General features: G+C 44.7%; 1 long non-coding RNA gene across 1 annotated transcript; it reads left to right on the plus strand.

Annotated features, from left to right (window-relative positions):
• Positions 1-4,588: 4,588 nt before the first annotated feature.
• LOC122466166 lies at positions 4,589-5,514 on the plus strand. Its single transcript, XR_006291478.1, has 2 exons — positions 4,589-4,649; positions 5,368-5,514. It is a non-coding gene; the product is annotated as an uncharacterized LOC122466166 (long non-coding RNA).
• Positions 5,515-6,363: the final 849 nt, after the last annotated feature.

Raw genomic sequence — 6,363 nt, forward strand, 5'->3', positions numbered from 1 at the left:
CTCTTACTTGGGAAATTCCAAGTCACCATATGGCTTTTTGGATATGGCTGATCATTGTCCTGTGCACTGCTATATGGCTAACTTTCTGTGTTTTTATGAATGGTGAGCATTAGAACATGAATAAAGCTCTTAAATATTACACGCTGTTTAATATTTAACACTCAAACAATACTTAATTAAGCAATAAGGCTCAGCAGGTAGTCCGTTTCTGAATGGTTATTGCATGCCTTGGATGGTACTATACAGGAAAAGCAGGAAGTCTGATTACCTTTACTGAGCACCTCAGATGTGTAGTAATCAACTGCCACAGAAATTCACTGCCTGAAGAGTACATTATTATCAGTGAACTGAAGGGAAACCGTGCACTGGCTGGGCATTACTTCCATGCACCAAACAGCACTTACAGAATATTAAATATCTCAGTTGCGAACAGACAGATCTAAAGCTGTTGCATGATGCTGAGTCTAAAAAGGGTTCAGCTGGGCCAGTAATTGGAAGGGAGCCCCCTGCCTCTGAACAGTTAATTGCTACAGGAAGTGGTGTAGGTGACTCTGTAGAGATACTCTGAGAATTTAAGTGCTCAGTCATCATAGAAGCAGATGTGTGGTGTTGCTGAAGATATCCTACTGTATTTCCGAGCAAATGTCACAAGGAATCCCTGAGTGCTAATGATTATTACAGATCACATGACATTTTTCTAAGAATAGGGATGTTAACCCCTAGGCCTGAACAAAATCTAACTTGGCAATTACTTTCCACCCAGGCGAATCCCTGATTCAGCAAAGTATGAAAATATGTGCTTAATTTTACTTGAAGTCAATGGGACTTATTCACGTGCTTAATTTTAAGCACAGGCTAAGTGCTTTGCAGAATTAGGGCCTAAATTCTCCCTCTCTAGTTTCAGTTGGATATACCATTCTTCACTTCTTGCTCTGTCTAAACTGTAATGTAGTCTGGTTGTCACTGTTAAATAATTAGCAAATCCACCTCAGATCATGTGGTTGTAATTCAGTGATGGGTGAAATGATTGCTCCTTTTATGTATTTTTACCGTGCTCAAGTACATTATTATGCCACACTGATACTCTGCACACTAGTCCACCATCCTGGGAATGAAGCAATAATTCTAATCCCCTGAGAAGCTCCAAACACTCAACATTTCTTTTAAAATCAATTGGCTGGAGAAATGTTTCCTTTTTCTTCAGTCAAAGGGATATTTTCCCTCAACATTACCCTGAGGTGGTCAAGATTCGTCCATGGGCCATTGCTGGGTTTCCTATATGTAAAAATGGCAAAATCTGAAGCCCATTATCTCACAGCCCTGCATGGCTAGAAGTGGGAGCATTATTCAGTTTGAACGGGGAGACTCCCAGCTCCTATGGCCCTTGCTTCTAGCCCTGGAAGAGCCTGAAATAACAGATTTAAAGTCATGGCACTGCTATGCATAGAAAGCTATTTGGTTATTTTAAAAGGATTTTAGAAGGATCCAATTTAAATCACTTTGAATCTCCCCCCCCCAAAAAAACCCCACAAAAAAACAAAAAACCCACCATACTCTAGGAATTATTTTGCAGAAGTTCTGTGGCCTGTGCTATACAGGAGGTCAGACCAGATGATGACAATGGTCCCTTCTGGCCTTGGAATTTATGACTTCTGCTGAGCCCTCTGAAGTTGGACCCAAAGGGTATATTTACACTGCAATTAAATGCCCACAGCTGGCCTGTGTCAGTGGACTTGGGCTCGTGGGGCTAAGGCTACAGGACTGTTTAATTGTGGTGTAGACATTTGTGCTCAAGCTGAAGCCTGAGCTCTGGGACCCTCCCACCTCATGGATGATGGTTTTATTGCAACTCATTTGGGTTACAGCCATCTCAGACAAATACCAATAAACCCTTCATACCATAGCACACTATAATGTGTTCCCTATATAGCAGATAGATAGGTTTATACAGAGCTTTGGGATCCTTCAGAATGAAAGACATTTCATTAAGGTAAGGTATTATTATTTAATCATATCTTTAATACAGTTCTTGTTCAATAAGTTGATACTATTAATAATACCCATTTTTTCACATGATCCATGCTTCCTAGCAATAAAACATCAACTTGTTTATTTATGTAAGTGGTGTGAAATAGACAGAAAGCAAAGACAGTAACTTGGGATCAGGGAAATGCTACTTAAAAATGTCTCTCAATAATATTGCTATTTTTAAACTTCTGCCTTTGGCAACCTTTCCTCCCTCAACATGATTACTGATGAAGATGCTATTATTATTGTGTGTGTGAGGGGAATGTAAGACATTCTTTAAAAGATTTAATTTAAAAGAAATAGAGACGGTGAGTATTTTCATTCCCCAAAGTACAGTGAAGGCACATCATAGAAAGAAAGCAACAAAATTCCAGGGACCAAGCTTCCAGTGCATGGGGGAAAAAAATAAATAAAAATAAATAAAGTTTTTTCTTTGCTCTTTGTACTATTTGTTTCTCATTTTATTGTGAGGAGAAACATGTGTCCCGGAGCTGGGACAGTTAGCTATTCTGACAGTCAAGAGTGATTATAAAAATAGAAAAATCACAATGGACAACTTGAAATCCATCTTAGTACAGAAAGTGCTGCACCACAGGCTTGCTGTGTGTATAGAGGAGTTTTTCTTTCACTTCTCAAATACCTGTAATTATTTTGTTATTTTAAGACGAACACTTATTGAATAACAATTCCAATTAAAAATGAAAACATACATTCTGAGATGCATGCACTTGTGCTCCAGGCAACTGGTAGAAATAGTCCTCTTTGGCTGTTGCTAAAATGTCTGTATACTGTAAGGTGGCTTTTCAGTTTGAGCCTTCTTGAATCTTTTGTGCTGAAAGTTTTGAGCCTGTAGTTCTGGAGTACATCAGGCCTTGTCTATACTGGCAAGTTTCTGCATAGTTAAGCAGCTTTCTACATTGTAACTCCTGAGGTGTACACACTGCCAAGGCACTTAGTGCGCAGAAATGCTCAGTTGCAGTGCTATAAAAACACCCACCCCAACGAGAGGCGTATAGTTTTCTGCGCTGGGGGTACAGTGCCGCAGTGCCAGTGTAGACACCCTGGTCAATCACAGTGCTGTGATTGGCCTCTGGGAGGTATCCCACAATGCCTGTTCTCGCCTCTCTGGTCCTTGATTTGAACTCTACTGCCCTGCCCTCAGGTGACCAACCATGAGCCCCACCCCTTAAATTCCTTGGGAATTTTGAAAGTCCTCTTCCTGTTTTCTCAGTGATGCGTGCAGTGGCCTCAGCGCATCTTTCCAGGTGACCCTGCCTGCTCCATGCACCAAGCGATCCCCCGCTTGGAGCAATGCCGAGCTTCTGGACCTCATCAGCATTTGGGGAGAGGAAGCTGTCCAGTCCCAGCTGCGCTCCAGCCATAGGAATTATGATACCTATGGACAGATTTCTTGATGTATGACAGAAAGGCCAGGTCAAGGTTCCTTCCCCACTCTGAACTCTAGGGTACAGATGTGGGGACCTGCATGAAAACCTCCTAAGCTTACTTTTACCAGCTTAGGTTAAAACTTCCCCAAGGTACAAACTATTTTACCCTTTGCCCTTGGACTTCCACTGCCACCACCAAACATTTATCTGGGTTTATTTATTAGGAAAGCATTGTTTGGAAACTTCTTTCCCCCCCAGATCCTCCCAACCCTTGCACCCCACTTCCTGGGGAAGGTTTGGTAAAAATCCTCACCAATTTGCATAGGTGAACACAGATCCAAACCCTTGGATCTTAAGAACAATGAAAAAGCATTCAGTTTCTGAAAAGAAGGATTTTAATAGAAGTATAAGTAAAAAAGAATCACCTCTGTAAAATCAGGATGGTAAATACCTTACAGGGTAATTAGATTCAAAACATAGAGAGTCCCTCTAGGCAAAACCTTAGGTTACAAAAAGACACACAGACAGGAATATCCATTCCATTCAGCACAGCTTAATTTCTCAGTCATTTAAAGAAATCATAATCTAATGCATATCTAGCTAGATTACTTCCTAAATTCTAAGACTCCGTTCCTGTTCTGTCCCCGGCAAAAGCATCACACAGACGGACTCTTTGTCTCTCCCTCCCTCCAGCTTTTGAAAGTATCTTGTCTCCTCATCGGTCATTTTGGTCAGGTGCCAGCGAGGTTATCCTAGCTTCTTAACCCTTTACAGGTGAAAGGATTTTTCCTCTGACCAGGAGGGATCTTAAAGGTGTTTACCCTTCCCTTTATATTTATGACAGGCCGTGACCGGGACACACTGCAGTGCAGGGTCAAAGTGAAGGAACTGCCGAACGCCTACCACAAGGCGTGGGAGGCAAACTCCCACTCCGGTGCTGCGCCCACAAGCTGCTGGTTCTACAAAGAGCTGGATGTGATATTCGGTGGTGACCCCACCTCCACTGCAAAGGCCACTGTGGATACTTGGGTGGCTCACATACCAGTTGAGAGTGGACCGAGCCAGGAGGAGGAAATCTTGGATGAGGATGTGGAGGGGGAGGGGGCCCAGAGGCAGAGGATGACTTGGAGGTCAGAGATGCATGCAGCCAGGAGCTCTTTTCTACCCCGGAGGAGGCTAGCCAGTCATAGCTGTTGGAGCTTGGTGAAGCGCAAACAGGAGAGGAGGCCCCTGGTAAGTGGCTTTGATATTGGGAATCGCTGAAGCGAGTTGTTGGGGGCAGGAGGGTTGCAGAAAGAAGGCTTGTGTCTGTATGATGTGTGTACCACTACATGCCTAGTCTGAGTGGTGGAACAGGGTGTTGATTGACTCCCTCACTTCACGGGAATCTGCCTTAGAGATCTCCACAAAACTCTCATGTAGACACTAGAGAATTCACTACTGCAGGTTCTTTGACAGAGCTGCTTTGTTTCTTGTCCCATTACGGGTAACTTTCCCATGCCATTCTGCCACCACGGGGTGGGCATCTGCCATCACGGGGTGGGGGAGAACCATAGCTGCACACATGTGAGCCACATAAGGGCCAGGGCAGAAGCCGCAGTCTTGAAGAAGACCCTCCCTTGATTCCCTGCTCACCCTCAGCAATGAGATATCTTCCATAATGAACACAGCCTGTAGAATATGTGTGGACAGGAATGATTATAAGGCCACCCCGCTACAGTGCTGGCTCTCCCCAAGACCCACATGCTCAGTGGACAGTATGGTCCTGGAACACTCGTTTCCCCTGCCCCTGTGGTTACTCACCATTTTGGGGGTCTTGTGGCTCATGTGTGCTTCCCTGGGGTCAGCCAGTTACTGACAAGTATGTGAATAGTGGCTGTGTTTTAAATCAGTGGTCTCTGTGTTGCAAAACAATACTGCTTCTGTAAAATGTTGCATTTTGGCTTCACAGATATGACCTTGGAAGCCCAGCCTCCCTCTTTGTTTCGCTGGCTGAACGGCTATGCAGAATTAGAAAACAGCCATGAAGAAATAAAGAGGACTTTTTGCGTGAGGTCATGATGCGCTCTGCAGCCGAAAAACAGGAATTGAAGGAGTGGCGGGACAGCAAGAAGAGGGACTGAAAGGAGAACGCGGCACGCCAGAACGAAGCCACGGAGCGGCTCTTAAACATTATGGCGAGCCAAGCGGACACACTCGAGGCACTACTAGCACTGCAAAACGAGCAGCTCCACACCCGCCCTCCCATGTGGGCAGCAGCTGTCGCAAAATTCTTTCCCATGTGCCCCCCAGACCCCGCCAACACACTGTTATCAACCTCCTGGCTCCAGTCTGTACTCGCTGCATTCCATTCCTGCCCCGTCACAGTCCAGCCTTGCGGACTCCCAGTACCCACTGCACTCAACACCCATCCCTCTGCAGTTTAGCCCTGCTGAAGTACAGTACCCACTGCATTGTACTCCAAAGGAGTTGGTTGGATAGGATACCTGCACATACATAAATCTTTAACCATCCCAGGACCCCACCTCCTCCTGGGACCCTCCCTTCTCCCATCCCCGACAGTGCTGATGTATTTTTTTGTTTGTCTCTCTCCTCCGGTTGTTGTTTTTTTAATGAAATAATTGTTTTGGTTCGAAAGCGATCTTTATTCCATGAATTGAAAGCAAACAGAGCTCTGCAAAGCAACAGGCAATTTTCTTAAACCTTCATAGTGCATCATCTGCACCAATCACAGACACCTCCTAGGATTACAAGCACTGCACTCCTGAGCATAGCAACAAATATTAGTGGCTTTCAGCTTCAAATTGCTGCCTCAAGGCATCCCTGATCCTTATGGCTCCACGCTGCACCCCTCTAATAGACCTGGTCTCTGGCTGCTCAAATTCAGCCTCCAGGCACTAAGCCTCAGCAGTCCAGCCCTGAGTGAAGCTTTCACCCTTCCCTTCAC

This window comes from Chelonia mydas, chromosome 6 (assembly GCF_015237465.2).
Source record: "Chelonia mydas isolate rCheMyd1 chromosome 6, rCheMyd1.pri.v2, whole genome shotgun sequence".
NCBI lineage: Eukaryota > Metazoa > Chordata > Testudines > Cheloniidae > Chelonia > Chelonia mydas.